This window comes from Archocentrus centrarchus, chromosome 21 (genome assembly GCF_007364275.1).
Source record: "Archocentrus centrarchus isolate MPI-CPG fArcCen1 chromosome 21, fArcCen1, whole genome shotgun sequence".
NCBI lineage: Eukaryota > Metazoa > Chordata > Actinopteri > Cichliformes > Cichlidae > Archocentrus > Archocentrus centrarchus.
This window is the reverse complement of record NC_044366.1, coordinates 12,915,341-12,936,821: the sequence shown is the minus strand read 5'-3', so window position 1 is coordinate 12,936,821 and position 21,481 is coordinate 12,915,341. Positions and strand designations below refer to the sequence as shown.

The 21,481-nt window shown below is 38.2% G+C and overlaps 1 protein-coding gene across 1 annotated transcript in view; it reads left to right on the top strand.

Annotated features, from left to right (window-relative positions):
- Positions 1–5,688: 5,688 nt before the first annotated feature.
- Positions 5,689–21,481, top strand: part of htr1fa (5-hydroxytryptamine (serotonin) receptor 1Fa) — a 28,922-nt gene continuing 13,129 nt past the window's right edge. Inside the window, exon 1 of the mRNA XM_030758531.1 lies at positions 5,689–5,815. The gene's annotated coding sequence lies outside the window, so the exon portion shown is untranslated. The remainder of the gene's footprint in view (positions 5,816–21,481) is intronic.

Genomic DNA, 21,481 nt, shown 5'->3' with positions numbered 1-21,481 from the left:
ACCTGAGGTTGTTTCGCGCTGTCTACCTTCACTACAGTTCCCACGCTGTGAACAGAACATTTGGTACAAATTATTTGTGTTGCTCTTGATATTCAATTGTGTAGGTGGTGAAATAGCTGATTTGTTTTGGAAATAATGGACTGCAGTTCAGTAAAGCAGGAAAAATTATATTTGAATGCTCTTTTACCAAGTGCTCCTTCATCCTTAAACCTTCAATTTATTGCTCTTGTAGTGGAAGAGCACTGCATCTCGCCAAAAGCAGGCAGTGGGAGTATACAAGTGTGCATACTAAAGAAAGAAAGGAAAAAAAAAAAAAACAACTTTAAGTTTAGAGAACAGATGTTCCTCTGGCTGTCAACAGATATGTGAGAAAAGACATGAGACACTGTCTGATGATTCAAATGAGCCGTAATCACCAAAAGATCTATGTTGTCACACAGCAGAGGTTTGTATCTTTGCAGGGGTGCCATCAAATCTTGAGCATCTTTTACTGCTCTCATACTATCCATCCACCCAGTTCCAAGTTTGCCTGAAGTATCTATGAAACCTGAGGAGGGAGAGTGATATCAACACTCAAATGAAGGTGATGGAAAAGAACTATAGAGTATATGTTTTTCTTATACTATTGAAATTATGATTCTGTGGCTATATCTGTAGCAGGAGCAAATATCAAACCTTGGTACTCGGCACATTTTATGTTCTTACTACAAGCAAGGAAAGTAAGCAGACAAGGAAACAACTGTACTGATTATAATTCATAAAATTGTAACAGGTGTTAAACACAGCCACAAACCAGTCTTGCATTTAAGGAATAAATTGTATTTTTTGCTAAAGAAGAGTAAAACAATGCACTGTCCAATGCGCATGCTGTAATTTGGCGTTTTTACAAACAAGGCAGTGTTTTAAATGCTAACTTATTTTCTGACTCTAGTCTTTTGACTAGAAATGTGAGCAGATTGGAATGCATTTGACTGCATCCAGGAAGTCCAAAGACATGCAATTAGTGGGGTTAGGTTAATTGGTGACTCTAAACTGCCCATAGGTGTAAATGGTTGTCTGTTTCTCTGTGTTAGCCCTGCGACAGCCCGGTGACCTGTCCAAGGTGTACCCCACCTGCCCCTATATGGCAGCTGGGGTAGACTCCAGCCCTTCCACAATTGGAAAAGCATAAGAAAATGGATAGATGGATCTTTTATAAAACTGTATTTTTTTTTTTTTTTTGTGATTCCATCTGAATTAAAAAAATGTTGCTATTGTATTAAATAACTCAGCTAGATGTGCAGTATGAGACAGTTTTTCAGTTTTTTTGTACCTTCTTGCTTCAAATTTTTTGCAACAATACACAAAAACATTGTGTAGCCATAAAAACAACACTGAATAAAACATACGTTTCCCAGTGTGAAGGCCATACTGATGTAACCCCTCGTTATTCTGAGCTATCTAGATATCCTATCATGGCTAAATAAATGGCAGACAACATACCAGTTCTACAGTCCTTCAGAATACCTGCAGAGTTTGTGTGTCAAGTCTGTTGACCTTGTTGCATAACGTGCATGACGGCATAAAAGAATGAGTAAAATAGAACGTATAACAGTAGGAGTAGACAAGCAAGCACTGTTGTGTTGTTTTTTTTTTTTTAACTGTGGCAAACTTATAGTAATTGCAAGTGTTATTTTTTTAAACACAATATCTTCTTTCTATGAAAGATGAAAGGCTAGACAATGTATCAGATACTATATTAAATTCAGTGATGAGTCAGTGAATAAAATGCTTGAATAATCAACCACTTAAAATATTAATGATTCAGAAACGTTATTCTGTTTAACATGCCATGTATGATTATTAAAAAGGAAGACAACATTAAAAGTGTCAGATTCTGCAGTTCAAAACAGTGATAAGCAGACACACGTGACTAAAGCATGATGAGGGTTCATTAAATTTTCAGTTCAGTAATCTTCAAACTGATAAGATGGCAAAAAAAAGTCACTGGTAATTAGCAGCAACAACTGTGATTGTAATTTCTCTATTGAGAGCTCCTAATAAAGTCTCTTTGTAATGCAGAACAGAAATAGAAGCTTGGTGTGAGTATGAAGTTTTAGCTTTCTCAACTCATTAAAAATTGGGATGGGAGATCTGGTGGCAATAGATAGATAACAGTAAAAGATGGTAAATGAAAAGCCAATAAGGCTAAAAGACGGACTACCTGAGCCGAGTCTCCTCTTGCAGGTACCTGGAACTGGACTCCTGCACTGCCCCTAGAAATTGATTTAATCATAAAGCATGTTATTAGTGTTTACCTAGGAGAGCAACCTGCCCAAATGTAAATAGTTTATGCACTCTGCTTGCATATGAAAGCACAGAGCTACTAGCTCATACAGCTACACATTAATGTGCACATAGAGTTACTGCTAAAGAAAAATTTGCCATTACATGTGTTTTCCACAAACCATGCATACACACAAATCTGTGCTTGACTTGTGCAAATTTTTGAAGATTCATCAATATTTTCATCTATGAAATGTTTCATATAGTGCAATTTAAGAACTATATATATTTTAACTAAATGCTTAGCATATTAAAACTTTATTAATTGAAAACAACATTCAATACCATTAGTTTTCCTACTGCATATGTTGGCTTTCCAGTATGTTAAATAACCATAACATTTATTTGTTTCATCCTTGCTGGATGCCATCACTTTCACCCTCATTTCTTTGCAATATCCAAGGTATAGAGGTCTGTCCAATTATTGCACTGAGTCTCTGATCTTGGTTTGACAGATCAGGCAGTCCTTGTCCTCATCCTGCCACCTTCCTCTGCCACAGTTCTTGCCTTAGGGGACACAACATTCAACACCTTAATTATTGCAACCCGAGCCTTTGATTGCAAACAGCGTGCATGTTGCTCTTAATTTGGAATGATTCTAATTCACTACATTGAAATGATGATAGGAACAAAACTGGCTCATAAACATGCTTTATGGATTGATAATTCTGCATTTTTTACACAAAGCAAGAATATCTAAGTGCAAAAATTAGTGATTGAATCCTGCATTTTTGACCGACTACCTTTCTGAACCTCACCAAACATCAAGAACCAAGGCAAGCACTTTGAAATGTATCACTAAGTTAAAGTTTTCAAATCTTCTAATTGATGTTTCATTTTTATAGACCCATTCTTTTGTTTGTATTGTTTTTTTAAATGTAAGCTTTTACAATAAAAAAAAGTAAATATTCAGTCATCAGTATGCAAACATAGGGTTGGAACCTTCAGAACTGCATTGATTATTCATGGCATAGATTAAACAAGGTTCTGGAAACATTCCTCAGAGATTTTGCTTCATATTGGCATGATAGCATCACACAGTCAGCTGCATATCCATGATGTAAATCTCCCATTTCACCACATCCCAAAGGTGTTCTATGGGATTGAGATCTGGTTACTGTCAAGGTCATTTGAGTACAGTAAAACAAGAAATCAGTTTAAGATGATGCGGTCAAAAATGATAGACATGGTTGGCAAGAATACTTAGGAAGGTTGTGGTCTTTAAATTATTCTTTGTTGGTACTAAGGGGCTTAAAGTGTACTAAGAAAACATCCTCCACACCATTACACCAACACCACCCTGAACCATTGATACATGTTTTCATATACACCAAATGCTGACCCTGCCATTCAAATATTACAGCAGAAATTAAGACTCATCAGACCAGGCAACATTTTTGAGCCCATGTATAGTATGTACTTTGCCTGAGACTGGGCTCAGGTTTGAATGTACTGTAAAGCCTCAGTTTCCTGCTCTTAGCTAACAGCAGTGGTACCCAGCGTTCTTCTGCTGCTGCAGCCCATCTGCTAAAAAGAAGATGCTCTTCTGCACACCTTGGTTGTACCAAGAGGTTGAGTTAGTCTTGCCTTCCTATCAGCTCAAAGCAGTCTGTCCATTCTCCCCTGACCTCTGGCATCACTTAAATCGCCTTTCTTCCCTTTTCTGATGCTCGCTTTGAGCTTCAGCAGGTCACCTGGACCACGTCTATATGCCTAACTGGTTGCTGCCATGCAATTGGCTAATTAGATATTTGTGTTAACAAGAGCTGAAAAGGTGTACCTAATGAAGTTACAGGTGAGTGTACATCATAAAAAATGTCATTCATCACAGATCTATTGGACATGAATATAACATAGATGGCTTTCCCCAAAGGTTCAACACTTTGATGAAATGAATTTGAGGTGGATTTCTTAAAAGAAAGGACATTCTTGTGGTTTCCCAGAGTTACTCAAATGCAATTCTCTTCTCCCAGAGAAAGGGGCACTTACTATACATCTAGAGAAGCCCAAGAGTCAGTATATCAAATATCATTTCAGTTTCAGAAAAGAGTTTCTTTTAAAAAAAAAGAAGAAATAAAGGCAGTTTGTTACATGCTGTTGGTGTTTCTTTTGAGGAGCATAAAATCAGCTGATCTAGATGTTGTAGAGGTTAAGGCCGTACAGAGACTTATCTCTGAGGAAATTGAACATTTGTCTAAAAGTCACAGCTTACAAGGACAAATTTTTTCACTCTGTCTATATATGATACAGTGAAGGTTTTGTATCATTTGGCAACCAATACTTTGTTCTCAGTGACTAATAGGAGCTTCAGCTTCTCTCAAGTGTTGTTGTAGGCAGCAGCCATGATAATGCTTTATCACTGTGGCCAAGACAAGTGAACCGCACTGCAGAAAATTTCCAGCTTTATGACCAATTTATTTTCTTTTTCCAGCCTTATGCTATTCTTATTAAATCAAAGGAAGCAAAATAAGTCCTCTGTACCTGATCAGTCCTTACGACACATCACTAAGTGGCCATGTTTTAGCTCCACACCCTGCTATAAAACCAATCTACATTCAATAATCAGTCATGAGAAACTAAACATGAACCAGTGATTTCTTACAGGAAACTACACATTTACATAACACTCCACTAAATACACAGCAGAGAGCTGCAGTGCTCAGAGGGAGGTGAGTTGAGAGATTGATAACACACACCTCCAGCTCCAGATCACAAGCCAGCTCATTTTATAATCAGTGTTTTCCAATTCACTAATGATGACCAACATCTCAACTGCTAATACAACCAAAATTACATCTACTCCCTCTTTTTTCTAGTGCCTTCATACTTGTTTGCATTCTTTAATTAATCTTTTCATCACTTCCTCGTGAACCCTGCACAGATTTCACACTTCGTATGTAAAATAAGTGTGCGTCTGTAATACTGTGACTTTGCTTGCTAATGTGACCAAAATGCACATTTTAGACATCGTTTACTATTGCTACAAAGTCACACGGCAAGTTCAAGTTAAAATCATCCTTTAATCCACCTGATGCATGCATGCGCATGACTTGAGTGTGGCTCCAACACAATAAAACAACTTAATATCCTCTTTTTGCACCTATTACCCCGTTTCCGTCATATAAGATACCATACGCTCCATTAGACTAAGGTCAAAGCGAACCACTAGCAGGCTAGGCGACTTTCTGGCGCATCTGGCAAAGTTTTATACAAAATGTCATAATAATGCCCGTCTCCTTATTCGCCTTCATTACTGGAGGGCTGTTATTACTCTTATCTTGTCTTCACACCTCCTCCTTACTGACGCATCTCTCAGAGCTCTGTCTATGCTGGCCAAGAGGCGCGCTCTCGTCTGCGCGTCCCCTTCCGTCGGCACACTGACGGGTGTCGGCGTGAGCGTCGTTGAGCTGTGAATGGACATTAATGGGGAATGTAATGCACTTCTTTCAGTGACTGGTTTCTTCTGTCGTTTAATCGCTGCAGCGGAAGAGTAAGTAAGTTTATTTTCTGCAGGTTGTGCATTTATTGAAAGACAGACTGTGGTCAGCTTTTGAATTCAAGGACCGATATTAGGAAGTACTTTCTAGACAGAGATAGATTTCTATGTACCAAGTGCATATTTGGCTTAATTGATATTGCATAAATATTGTGTTGGTACCCTAATTGGTATTTGAAATGTCACTCAAATATTGCAGCGTTGTCTCTGTACGTGTATAAATCAAAGCAGAGTCCCCACTTTGCCTCCACCTTTGTGCAAAGCACAACTATTTTCATGCATATAATTCGATAAAGTCGGAACTTGATGTTCAAAAAGACTTCGACACGATGTACTATCTTCACATCTGTACCTTTCTATTTTATTATTATTATTTTTTTGTTAAAGTTGCATTCCTTCGTTTTCCATTTTTATTCAGTTTTTTTTTTTTTTTTTTTTAACCTCTCAGCTCTAACACAGCGACTTCTGTTTTAATTATGTAAGAGGGAGAACAACAAATTAATATACCTGCTCTTGGTACAGGCTGTTTTGTATTAGCTGAGTACTGCGTGGATCTTCATAGCTTATCAAGAGTGAATTATGGTGAGGAGATTCATCTTCTCTTGAAATGTTCTTCTGAAAGCAAAAGCTCTGTAGTTGCTACATGTGTGTTTGTGAATATCTAATACATCCACATTCTCTGGCTGCTCATAATGAGCCTCACATCAGAGGGAGATTTTATAGCAAGCAACCAGGTCTCCAAATACCTGCTGGAATTCAGCTGGGAGGCTTTTTTACTGCAATGAAATAGTTCTTTGACCAGCAGCAGGTTCACTTGCTTTCCTGGACCAACCCATGGAAGATCAAACCCACAACATTACATCAAGTGTGATCAAGGAGGAGGATGATGTGTGGTAGAAGAAAGGCAGAGCCTTGAATGTGAAGGGAGTGTGTATGTTTGTGTGTGTTACAGCATATGTGGAGGATTAGTTTTATAATGAAATGTGTTGGTATGACAAAGAGACAGTGAGGAGCAGTGATGAAAGGGGAGGTTTTCTTTTGTGATAAGTACACATGGCAGAAATGGTAACGATAAGAATCTTTTGATGGAAAATATAGTAAGGTTAACTTATGGTTAAGGTTGTGCAATGACTTGGTTAATGGAGAAAGTCTGTGTTTTCACTTAAGAGAAATGTAAATGCTAATTGCAGGGCTGATCTCAACTGGGCACATTAAATGCACATCCACCATCCTACTCTCTGCCTATATATGAAGGACGTACATCTTCCTGCACTGACATTAATATTGAGATAAGATGCACATATGGATGTAACTCCCAGGATACTAAGGTGGTCCATGTGTATGCATGCACAGCTAAGTGCCATCATGCCATCTTTCAGAAGCTCGAGGACAGTATTAAGGACTCTTTCATTTAATGACGTGAAATATTTGAGAAGGTCTCCACACTGGGCTCTTTTTCTGGTCAAGGTGACACATTTACTTATGGTACTTAATTACAGCGGTGAAGTTATCTCAGAAAGAAAAATAGTGGACCTCAGTGATGAGTAGCAGAGTCATACCAAGGACATGTCGTGGCTCGTGGTGTTCTGAGTCCTCAGAGTAGCAAACATTTAGTGTAGCTCATGCTAATTGATTCCTGGAGATATCAAGAACCAAACTGGTGCTTGGCCATGTTATGTTTCACCTGAAACTCCAGCTACCATGATTTTAAAAATCTAAGTCACTGCCAAAACCATTCAAAAAATTAGCAGTATAAATTTATTCTATACTGTTAAAAGCAGTAGTAAAGTAAAAGCATCCAGTCTCATTTTCATTCACGTTTTGTCTTATCTCATCCTTGCTTGTGATCATGCTTGCTTCTGCAAGCACCATATTTCCCTCATTAGCTCATTAAAGCTTCATATGTCTTTGCCAATACATTTGATTTTGGGCAGTTTCAAAGGTCCATTTATAGATGGGAAATTTATGAGCTCACATTTTACTAGTCACAGTTTTAATAGTAATGATTTTCACTACTTATACTGTATGTTTCTTAACAAGGGTTCAGGGACCTTTAGAGAGGGTGGTTGGTGGGGTTGGGAAGACATACAAAAATTTCAATAAAAAATGCAAAGCCAAAGCAAAGAGAAGCATTAAAAGCAAACAAAACATAGAAAATGAAAAAAAAAATCAATAATAATAAAATATTTAGTAACATAAAAATGAAAAGCACAAAATGGCAAGGGTGCAACAGTAAAAACAGGCACCCATGTCAAGCATTCACAAAAGCTCTCTATTCCACTAATTCACCCAGAGTGCATCACGATATTCTACGTGAGGAATGATAAAAGCATCCCTACAACTTTATGTAAATCGGAATATGACATTAATATTTCCCTTACACTGAAAGGTAGCTGAAAAAATATGCATCTGAGAACTTCTGAGAGACAATGTTGGTAAACTTAAGGCTGCAATCTTCAGCTGCAGGATTATTATTATTATTACTCCAAAAGAGATGAGCAGCAGAGAGAAGTGCCCTATGGCAATACTGAAAAATTTCTGCATTGAGGCATTGTGTTCTGAATATTTTACAGTCTGACTTTTTGCAGCCCCTCAAAGGAAACTAGCAAACAACGTATAGAGTAGGTGAACTAAACCAAAGGTGCAGAGGATATGTTTGTTCAACTTAAAATCATATTTACCTAGTGTTCCCCTTCTGTTTGTCATGCTCATATAAACTTGCTCTGTTTGTATCAGAGTGGATTTCAGTGCTGAGCTGAGAGCTTTTTCATTTAAAATAAGACTGTTTAAACATTAAAAGGTATGTAATATCTGTAGTTTTGTGGTTGGTACACAGACAAGGCCTGGTGTTTCTGTTTATACATCACTTTATACTTTGAAGGTGGCACCATTATTTGATATTATCAGCAGTGCAAATGAGAGAAAAAAAGAGTGTATCAGCAAAGTAGAGCACCTTATAATCTTTGTATTCGTTTACTGTTTTTTCCCCTCTTAAAATATATGTTATCCTTTATATATGACCAGTCTTTTACCTCATAATGTAATTTCATTAGGGCAAATGCAGCTTTCAAGACTTTTGGTCTTTCCAAGGTAATCAAATGAGGGCTGGCACATTTTTCATAAAAGTAATGGCTTAAATAGTTTTAAAGAAAGACCTTTCAGCTTATTATTATCTTGTCTTCTTTCCATTTCCCTCTGGCTGCAAACAAAGCCCAGCCACAAAGCGGATGTACATCTTTTCACTGACACATGTCACAGAATCAAGAGCCTCAATCAAAACCTGTCTAGACACATCTGACCAATTGCTACCAGACAATGATAATATGTCTTGTTGAACTCTCTGTCATGTAGCACTGCCTATTCTAAAAAAAGGCGTGCATTACTGCTTTCCAGCTACCTTAAAAAGTCCAAAGCCTCTAGGAATCAGTGTTTAATTAATTGTCACCAGTACATGGCAGATGAAAATTCAAATTAAGTGTTCATATGCCAACATTAGCGGCCAAAAGACACCAAATTCTAGACAGCTCTTGTTTTGTTTTTTTCAATTTTGAAGGCAACAATCAAAACCATGACAGCAGAGAACAAATACACTATATTGTTAAAAGTATTTGCTCCTCTGCCTTTATATGCAAATGAACTTGAGTGACATGCCATTCTTATTTCATAAGGTTTAATATGATGTTGGCCCACCTTTTGCAGCTATAACAACTTCAACTCTTCTGGAAAGGGTCTCCACAAGGTTTAGGAGTGTGCTTATGGGAATTTTTGACCATTCTTCTAGAAGCACATTCGTGAGGTCAGACACTGATGTTGGACAAGAAGGCCTGGCTTGCCAGTCAAGTTCTTCCACATCAAACTTCCTCATCCATGCCTTTATGGACCTTGCTTTGTGCACTGTCATGTTGGAACAGGAAGGGGCCATCCTCAAACTGTTTACACAAAGTTGGGAAATTGTCCAAAATATCTTGGAATGCTGAAGCATTAAGAGTTCCTTTCACTGGAACCAAGGCGTCAAGCCCAACTCCTGAAAAACAACTCCACACCATAATCCCCCCTCCACCGAAATTTGCACGGCACACCACAGTCAGATGAGTACCATTATCCTGGCAACCGCTAAACACAGACTCATCCATCAGATTGCCAGATGGAGAAGTGTGATTCATCACTCCAGAGAACACATCTCCACTGTTTTAGAATTCAGTGGCATTGTGCTTTACACCACTGCATCCAGCCACATGAAGTTTGGAGGTCTGTAGTGATTGACTCTGCAGAAAGTTGGAGACGTCTGCACACTATGCACCTTAGCATCCGCTGAGCCTGCTCCGTGATTTTACGTGGCCTATCACTTCGTGATGGAGTTGCTGTCATTCCCAATCGCTTCCACTTTGTCATAATACCACTAACAGCTAACTATGGAATATTTAGTAGCAAGGACATTTCACTGGACTTGCTGCATCCTATCACGGTACCACACTGGAATTCACTGAGACCCATTCTTTCACAAATGTTTGTAGAAGCAGTCTGCATGCCTAGGTGCTTGGTTTTATACACCTGTGGCCATGGAAGTGATTGGAGCACCTGAATTCAATGATTTGGATGGGTGAGTGAATACTTTTGGCAATATAGTGTAGCAGTAGTGCATGTTCTCATTTTTGAGAATATTATACTTGTCTAAATATTAAAAATTAATTAAAGAGATTAAACAGTAAGGGATTTTGTAAATGCAATGAATACAAACTGTAAAATAAATAAATAAATATGGGGTAAACTATTATGTCTGAAGAGTCCATCATCCAGTCCCATCTAATTGAGTGGATCTTGTCCTGGACTTTGAGAAATGGTCTCCCCCTATGGCATCTTATGTGAAATTGACTCCTAATGGAACAGCAGAAAAAAAAAAAAAGCATAAAAACCCACTAACGACACCTAGAGGCTGTAATGTCCATTACATAGAGTGTTCAGAGGAATAAACCACTCATCATACTTATCTGCACATCTTAAAAGCTTATGTAATAATATGACTTAGATAGATTTGTTTTCTGAGAGCAATGGAGTAAAGAGCATAGGATCTCATATTTCCATCCATGTATTCTATTCTATGTCTGTATATCCTCTGGGGGCTGCATCAAAGAGACAGCCCAAAAAGTATTTTAGGGACCTGAAAGTCTCACAGAGTCTTTGCATTCTTCCAAGAGGCAATGGTGTAGCATAGATCCCCTTTCCCTGCCATTTATTCCCTTTAAAATTAGTCATTTAGTTTTAATGAACAAATCAGTGAAACAAGGTCCAAAATGCAATTATTATATATAAAAGGCCATTTTATGATGTGAAAATGTTATTAAAAAGGTTTATAAAAGGATGAAGGCACAAAAATGTCACTGTTTGTTTAATTTTTTTAAAGCACAAAGAAACACACGTGTGCTGGTAGATGTGTTAAGTATTTGGTTATATTTTTGTTAAACGGGGGTGATTGTTTGTTGGAAATACCATAAGATGAAGAAGTTCAAGCTGCGTTTGCATCCTGCTGTTCCTTTTTTATCGGATAAGTTCTAATAGATTTATTAAAAAATAGATCACCATCAGAAGCAAAGTGAAAAGAGACTAGATAACTAGGGATGCCTTCTAAAGCCTAAAAATGGCTTAGATGCTGACATCTATCTATGAAAACATTCCCTACCTCCTCCTCAGTTGCTAGCATGCAGCCAGCCCTCACTCTCCCTGTACATCTATAAGCCTCATGCAGGCTCTGTGGCGTTAGTGTCCGTTTGCATAGGTCTTTGGCTCTGTAAATGCAGGTGTGCTTGTATGTGGTCCTCCAGTTCAAATACAGCATGTAGCTCAACAGCGATGATGCTGTGTGTAGGTAGGCTTTATTGTTGAAAAATTGTCTTGTACTGTAAAGAGAGTGGCATCAATGTTCAACATGAAGAGGAAGAAGCACAGAAAAAATATCAAATATTAAAACAAACAAACAAAAAAAACAGCTGGGGATCCGGGTCAGGGACATCTATGCTTATATTTGTCTACTAGGTAGTGACTGAAAGAATGAGACTGCAGATACAAGAGGTAGAAATTGTTTTTCTTCCGCAGGGTGAATGGGTTGTCCCCTAGTGATAGGGTCTAGAGCTGCTACTCCTCCACATAGAAAGAAGCCATTTGGTTCAGACATCTGACTATGAAGCCTCCTGGGTATATCCTAGGTGAGGTGGGATGTTCTGGGCATGTAGGAAGGAGGCCCCTCTTGGAAATGTTTTGGCATCCCCCGAGATGAGCTGTAGAAGCTGCCCTGGCAGAGGGAGGTTTGGGCTTCTCTGCTTAGACGACCTGGCCCCAGATAAGTGGCAGAAAATGGATGGATGGATGGGAAGCGCAAGCAATGGCACTTCACAAAAAAGTTATTGGTCTATTATGATACAGTACCTGTCTTCAATGTAGCAGGTGTTAAACTAAATGACAGACAACAACACAAACAAGAGTTCCACATACTGTCCCCTCGTGACAGTACACAGCTACCACATGCAGAAGATGCTCTGCAGAGCTCTGCATACACACAACCATGCAGAGCACTTCACTCACGGCAGGAAGCGACACAATGCTCGCCCACACTACTGAAGTGTGTTTTTTGGAAATCAGGATAGTTTGGTACACAGAGAGGGTGGTGTTCCAGTGGGACAGGTGAGAAAAGAAACCACGGGAAGTGTCAAAACACAGACAGTGCCATTAGCTTATTGGACAACACCTAGATGGTGGTAGGCATGACTGCGACTAGTCGACTATGCATTGAAATGTTCTGTTAGACTAGTTGACTAGTTTATTCTCTCATTTTAACAAGTAGTAAATTATTCACCGGGAACCTCCCTAGATGGCAGCTATAAAACCAAACAAAACTGTCAGTTTAACAAATACTGGGAAGCTTTTATTGCTTTTACAGAAATGTAGAGAGTCATCATATTCAGTAGCATTATCTTTACTTTACCTGTCTTTCAAGGCCTCCATTTCATGTGTCTGCTCTGTTCTTGTGTGTGTGTGTCAGGGTGACACACACAGAAAGGGAGAAGAGGCAACACAAATGCACAAATCTTGAAACAGAGCAGCAGCATGGTGCAGAAGCTCTCAGAGTACATCAACACCAGTATTTTTTTCTTTTTAAAACATGTAATTTTACCAAACGTAGGATCCTGATATGTTTAAGGATCCCTAATACAGCTAAGCGCACACATTCATGGTGATTCCATCTTTCTAGTGGTATTTTTGTGTAAGCAGTGCTTTTTTTTAACACAGGTAAAACACACACACACACACACACACACACACACACACACACACACACACACACACACACACACACACACACACACACACACACACACACACAGACACACACACAGACTCAGAGCTTAAAAGTAATACAAACAATGAATAAAACTGGTGTTGAAAGCAAATCAAAAAGTAAAACTTAAATATCTTCATAAATATGTAAAACCAGACTTGGTTCACAGATATTACCCAAATGGCTGTTGGAGCAGATATGCCTTTAGAAACTACAAATGCTGGATGTGCAGGTAGAGCATTCCACTGTTCAGATGCCACAGCCTCAAAAGCTTTGGATCATTAGGCAACCTGTGTGACCACATGCACAGGAGCCTGCCAGTGGAATACTTTGTACATAAGGATATGACTTTAAAAATTGCTCCTGAATGGGAAAAGGAGCCAGTGAAGAGAAATATGTAGAGAGGTGCTATAAGCTTGTCTGCTTGACCTAGTAGCAGCAAAGGACATGGGCCCAAGAAACTGCATAATCACTGGAGTAGAATTTTCTGGAGGACCTCTGTCTTATCTGTTGTGAGCTCTAAGGCATTGTCTGCTGCCTGCTCACTGCTAGTATTAGGACAGTTGAGCCTCCATAAACTCCATAAGGTTTTTCTCATAAGGAAAATAAAGGTAAATATCCTTAAAGTGGTATCTGATATTAAAACTCTCAATATGTCCCAAGAACAACAACTATAAACAGTGTAACAGAACTGAGCCTCACTGGACTCTATAAGACAATAGGGAGGGATCAGAGTCTTCAAGATGCACGGTGAACCCCAGATTTTTATGATAAGAAGTAAACCAATATAATGCAGTGCCTGGCATGCTACTGAGTCGCAAACTTCATAATCAACACGATAATCTGCTGAGTCAAATGCAAAACTGAGGTCAGGTAGCTCTAATACAGAACAATCACACGGATAAGAGGCTATTAAAAGATAATTTCAATTCTCAGAAGAGCGGCTACAGTGCTCTTATGAGGAAAAGTGCCTTTTCCAAAAGCCAAGCTGTAAATCATCATACATATCATGACTGTCTAATGTCGCAGTGGGTTGTTTGTTCAGAAGATTCTTTAGAGATTGCAAAGCAGATGTTGAATATGTAGCTATAGTTCACAGACATATCAGGGTCTAAGCAAGGTTTCTTTAAAATCAGCTGCAAAGCAGCATACTTACAGTAAAATAGGGGCAGATAAATCCTGACACTGAAGAATCAACAATAACTACTCTAGCAGGGCCAATGTTGGCAAACCCTTTAATAATGAAGAGTATAGTATTACTAGAGGATGACTTAATTTTGTTAATCAGGGGCATCAAATCTTGGAAGCTAGTAAGTTGAAATATTCTGAACTGACAGAGATGAAGCTGGACAAGTCACATGATGAATACTGCTCCTCATAACCATAACCTTATCAACATTAGAGCAAGGAACTTATTACAGCCATTGACAGAGAGGCATGGTAGAGAGAAATGGTGTGATGAAAGAATGTTATTAATAGCATCAAATTAAATCTTCAGCTTTCTTTTACGATGCACTAAATGATTGTAAGTGACCGGTGGCTTGGGCCTTCAACACTTCCATCTGAGGCAGCTGACAGCGTCTGTCATCCACATAAAAGAGTTGCAAAGGACTCAAGTCCTGGATTTTGTGGTTTTATCCACATTGTCCTGCAGAGTGGAACAATCTTCATTAAAAGGTTATTGCTTTGTGGATTGGGGATCCAGACTGGAGTCAGTGCTACAGCATTTTAGTAGAGCCTTGAATGGTATGTACTGCAAGTTATGCAGCTTAAAGGGATTTTCAGTGCTGTTCATCCAGACACCAACAGTCTGAATACAAATTTCTAATTGGCTTTTCCCCAGTTTCTTCAGTTCAGGTTGAACCTTCCTCCAGTTAATAGGTCAAATAATTCCCTCTGCTTATAGTTCAAGTTGTGTATCAGTTCAGCATTTCTTCATTGAATACAAAACTGTTAAATAAGTTATGAAGGCTTGATAAAAAAAGGAGTGTTTGATCTGATGTTACCAACACTGTGTGGCTGGTTCTAGATCCAACTGAATCACATTTGTGAGATTGCTTTAAAAAAAAAAATCCATCCATTAAATTTTCTTAACAGCTCATCCAGTTTATATGGTCGCAGAAGCTCTGGAGCATATCCCAGTTGTCACAGGGCGAGAGGTGGGCTATACCATGGACAGGTCACCAGTCTGATGCAGGGCTGTTTAAAAAAATATCTATCTGATTGTCTGGCTTTTGTCCTTTACTCATCCTGTGAGAATTGGCTGTGACCCCATCGATCCATTCCAGCAACTTTCAAAGCTGTTAACTTTGTATGTGTGGGAGGGTTGTACATGCAGGAAAAATGATGTTGCATGATTATTTGTATGTTGTGCATGTGTGTGTGAGTTATACCACAAGTGTGAGCATTGTTACTTATTGAAGTGTGCATACTTCACAGTTATGATCAAAAAGACCAAGATTTGTTATCTCCATCTAGTTATGCTGTTTGCTAAGCTTTTACTTTTGTTTACTGTCCTGGGAAGAATTTTTGATGCAGTACTCGTGCATTGTGATGTCAAAATTGGTCGGAGAAGTATCCTGAAAATCTGTTAGTTATAACAAGAAATCTCTAGCATGTTGCTTTGGTAGGACTGTAATGACAAGACACTTTTTATAATGCATGGTATTTTCTGTTTTTGCAACTGTCTACTGCCAATTCTGCAGTCCACAGAGACTGATTTTAAAGTGACAATCGCAAAAATGTAATTTACATACATGTCTGTTAAGTCACTTTCTCCAAATAAGGTCATAAAATGGTAACTGCGCCTATGGCCCACTGATTAAATTACCATACAGTATTTGCCTATGGTGATATTCCCATAAAAAGTTTTAGTCCACAAAAAACTTCAATGCAAACAGAGCATTTCCTAATCCCGCAGTGTCACATAAAATTTTTTACCACAGAGGTGTGGTGTTTCTGGCTTCCTCTGACAGTTTAAAGTCTGGGGTTCCCCACCTCTTGCTTCATCACACTGAACCCTGACATGCAAAAGCAAAAGAAAATGTGTGAACGATATGTTAAAGTTCTGGTGTACCGAGTTAGCTGAACTCTTCTGCCAGAAACTGCAACAGTCTACAGCCTTTTCATTAGGGACATCAATTGAGTGTGCGGCGCACATGACCAGTGATGCAAGGGTTCTTGGGTCCGCTTGGTTGTCATTCCTAGACCTCCTGAGAGCACGTCAGAGCAGGGAAATTTGCATAAATGGATGGATGGAAACACAAGCTGACTTTCAGTGTGAAGTAATCATGGGACATTCAGCGTACAGAACAGGAGAACAGTCCTTTTTTCTCTTTTTTGAATTGGGAGATCAGGGATAATTAGAAATAAAAAGATGCAGTGACAGTGAGCTGTTAATGTTGAGCTGCAGGGGACAGATCACAGTTAATCAAAAAGATGAAAAAAATACAATTACTTTCTGACTTCTTTATTAAAACTTCTTTTTTTTTTTTTTTTTTTTTGCTGACCCCAGACTTTTTCTTATTACCAACGGCAACTACCAAATCAGTCTTATTCACTACAGCAGATTGGTCTGAAGGAAAGGCTTTTGGCTTGAAGGGACTCCTGATCTCAGTATTTGGATACTTTGTCATTTTTAATATCCACATTCATCTTCATATCAGTAACTGTATGACAGAAGTAAAAGCATAATTGGTTTCCTTTACCTTCTGATTGCTATTAGATTTAAAAAGGAGCATCCTTCATCTTTGTATTGTAAGGCAAAACTAATCTAATCTTTATGTCACAATAGTTTTCGCTGTACCCAAAATTGATTTTATATTATGACTGAGTGTCGAGTAAGCTATACTGAGATGAGAAGTTTACAGCAATATTATATCACTGTGCTTCAAAGTATAGAGGCCCAGAAGCAATTACCACTATAATATGGTCTCTGGTAAATCCAAAGTAAATTATAATAAGCAATAAAGTAAGTAATAAAAGACAGGGATCTAAAATGTATTCCAACAAGCTTTGTTTTCCGTAACTTCAAAGTTTGCCCACATAACATGGGCTGATTAAATACAGCAGAAAGTGCTGTGTCTCTACAAACCGATTACTTGCTGCTTTCAGAAGACGATGGATTCATCCTCTTTCTTTAAATATTTCAGCATTTAATAAAAAGCAAAACAAACAAACAAGAAAAAGTTCTAGTGCACTCTTACAAATATTGTTACTTACTGTTATTACCTTCCCATATTTGACAGTCCATCCGTTTGTAGATGGCTCCAGTCTGCAAACACCTCCCATTAAAGCAGTTTAGAGGACAACCAACCTGTTAAATCATGAATTACCTGTGATTAGATTGCCACACCCAGGCCTGGTTACTGCCAGACCTGCTGAATCAAGAAATCACTTAAATATAGCCTGTCTGACAATGTGAAGTAGACTAAAACATCTTTAAAAGTAACACATCATGCCATGATCTAAAGAAACTCAAGAACAGCTGAGAAACAAAGTCACTGACATCTATCAGTCTGGAAAGTGTTACAAAGCCATTTCTAAGGCTATGGAACTCCAGCGAACCACAGAGCCTTTATCCACAAATGGAGAAAATGTGGAACAGTGATGAATTTTCCTAGGAGTCAGTCTACCAAAATTACACCAAGAGCACATCGAAGACTCATCCAGGAGGTCACAAAATAACCCAGAACAACATCTAAAGAACCGCAGGCCTCACTTGCCTCAGTTAAGGTCAGAGTTCATGAATGAACAATAAGGAGGAATCCATAAGAGAGCTCCATGGCAACAAAAAAAAAAAAAGAAAAAGTGCTGACTAAAAAGAACGAAGAGGCTCATCTCATCTTTGCCAAAAAAAAAATGATGAGACTTCTGGGAAAATATTCTGTGGACTGACAAAGCAAAGGCTAAACATTTTGGAAGGTTTGCATCCTGTTACATCTGGCATACGAATAACACAGCATTTCATAAAAAGAACACCATACCAGCGGTCAAACATGGTGGTGGCAGTGTGATGGTTTGGGACTACTTTGCTGTTTCAGGACCTGGATGATTTATTGTAAATTGATGGAGCTGTGAATTTTGCTCTTTACCAGAAAATCCTGAAGGAGAATGTCCAATCATCAGTTTGTGCCCTGAAGCTCAGGAATACTTGGGTTATGCAGCAGGGCAATGATCCAAAACACACCAGCAAGTCCACTTTTGAATGGCTGAAAAACAAAATGAAGGTTTTGGATAGGGTTGGGCAGATCGATCCAAATATTGATAGTACTGATTCCAGTGCTGGTATTGGCATTGGATTGATGCTAGTTTGATAGGATCGATGCTTTAGTTTCTTTGTCTCTTGTAAGTTCAGTACGTTGCTCCTGTTCATCACAGGTGTGCAAATACCTTCTCTCATGCAGGCACGCTTTGCTCCGCTCTTCCTCCCTGCTCTGCTGTGTTTAGTCGTTGTGCAGTCACGTGATTCGGCAGCACTGAGCACAGCCATGTGGAGAAAGAAAGAGAAGCGAGAAAGAAACAGCAATGTGTAGAGGTGCTTTATAGCTGTAAATGAAAACACTACAAACAGTGATGCGTGTTAGAAGGGAATTCTCTACTGTGGCATCACCAACATCACACAACATCTACAAACGCATGAAAGACCATGAAAAAAAGAACTTTGTCCCAAATGCAGCAAAAAAATAAATAAAATAGAGGGGAGGAAGGAAACCCTTCAGATAGACCCAGACACCCACCACAGAGACGGAGCCCACTGTCACAGTCCTTCCAGAGAGGCAAAGAATATCCAGGTAGCTCATATAATGGTGAAAGTAATGTTTCATTCATGAATTGGCAGTGTTTCAGCATTAGTTAATGTTAAAGTGTTACTCGTCAACATAGTTGTTACTTCAACAGACTGATTGCCTATAGACTACATTCAGACATTCAAATAATATATTCACTGAATTATGTTATTTGATTAAACCTGAAAAAAAAAAAAACCCTCAAACATGAACTATGAAAAATGTCTGTTTTATTTATAATGCACATTTAAACAACAGAAGCTGACTCAAAGTGCTTTAAAGACAGGCATATTTACATTTTATTGTGTTAACTAATTATTGTGGAAAGTATAAATCACAGTGATTTAGTGGTCATTAAAATGTGTTCAGATTTGGCAAATTGATGATGATTCATCTCATGACACACTGCTCTCTCCTACCTAAGCTGCCTTTATAAGTTATAAGTATTGCCATCAGGAATGCTGGTCCTGTGTTTGCTTGGTATCGGATCGATACCAAAATTTGCAGTATTGCACATCACTAGTCTTGGAGTGGCCTAGCCAAAGTCTGAAATTAAATCAGAGTGAGATGCTTTGGTCATGCATGCTTGAAAACCCTCCATTGTGGCTGAATTAAAACAATTCTGCAAAGAAGAGTGTGCCAAAATTCCTCCACAGCGATGTGAAAGACTCATTGTTAGTTATCACCAGCGCTTGATTGCAGTTTTTGCTGCCAAGGCTGGCACAACCAGTTTTTAAGTTTAGGTGGCAATTACTTTTTCACATAGGCCCAGGTAGGTTTGGACAGCTTTTTTTCCGTTAATAAATGAATTCATCATTGAAAAATGCATTTTGTATTTACTCAGGTTGTCTTTGTCTAATATAATTTTTTTTTTAATGATCTCAAACATATTAGTGTTACAAATATGCAAAAATCAAAAAAGAAACCAGGAAGAAGGGAAATACTTTTTCACAGCACTGTATATAAGAATATTCTCACAAATTCCCTCTGCAGCATGATTTAATAAAAAAACAGCCAGAGCCATGGAGAACACGCAGAGAACGAATCAGTAGTCCTGCACCAGATGGTGTGACTCCTGCAGGGCCCTGATCTCAACATTACCTAGTCAGTATGGCATTAAATTAAAAGAAAGAAGCAACTGAGAGAGCCTAAATCCACAGAACTGTGTTCTTTGTGATGTTTGGAATAACTGACTTTCCAAGTATTTAAAAAACTATTTATATCGAGGGAAACCAATGCTGTTTATAAAAGCAAAGCGAGGTCACAAGAAAAATAATTAACTGGGGTTTTTAGAATTGTATGTGACAATAAGTTTTAATTTCATATATATATTGTGCATAACCACATTTTTTCTTTCTATATTGTGTATTTGGCTCTGTATTTTATACCAGTGCCAGTGCCATATCCACCAAGTGCAAAACTTAGAACCTCAAAAGCAAACAAGCAAACAAACAAACAAACAAACAAAAAAAAAAACAGACATATCTACCCAAATCCCCTCAAATTTCACCCAAATTCTTTAGCAGTCTTTAAAAATTAACCACTTACTTACAAACACCTTAGTAACTCACCGCTCAAAACTCAGGAAACTGCAAGAATATATAATAAGCCATATTCCTATCATATTTGTTCCTGAGCTTATACTCACTGAAAATTTTGCCTTGAAAGCTTAATACCTCAGAGTAATTCAATTAGTAATTTGTAATTTATTCAGCCCCTGCAGCTATGTCATCCTTAGCATAGTGTATTCCAATTTTAAAGCTGCATACAGTAGCGCTCAAAGCTTTTTTTCACCTTACAGTCTCTTCTCACTCATCTGTTTTCAACCATGGAGAACATGCAGCTTGAGTCAGCAGGATGAAATTTCAGTGATTTCAGTTCCTGTTTCCAACAGTTTTTTGGTAATACGCACTGCAATCTCTCAAGAAACATGTTTAAAATAATCATATATGAAGTGTACCAAGAAATGTTCCATTTAGTGACCACGTCTTGACCTGCAGTAACACATTTTCCATAATCTCTCTAATTAAATAATTTCTTAGCAGAAGGAGTTAATTGATCATCTATAGCAAAAACAGAAAGCTTATTGAAATGATTGATCAGTTTTCAAATCATCTCTCATGAAGTGAAAAATGCACTTTCCACATTTGTACTTGTGCTGTTGTAATAAATTCTGGTTTGTATTACATTATTCTTTCTTTCATGTGCATTTGACACAACAAAGTCCCTTTTTATTAAAAAAAAAAAAACAAACAATCTTTCTGATCATGTTGATATATATATATATTTTTTTGTTGCCAGTATGAAACAGGACAAAATTGCAGTTACAAGAAGAAAAGAGAACATATTTCAACATGAACATTTTTGTCACAAGGACCTCACATCATTTTTGCCATTTGCTTCAAATCTCCCACCCGGTCCATTTTAAACTGTGTGAGGTTAGTCGGTAACTCTTGCAGAAAAAAATGAACTCCGGCAGAGGATTTTAGCTCCTGCTGGTTTGAGGAACTACGAATGAGTTACACTTGGATTCATTTCATTTGG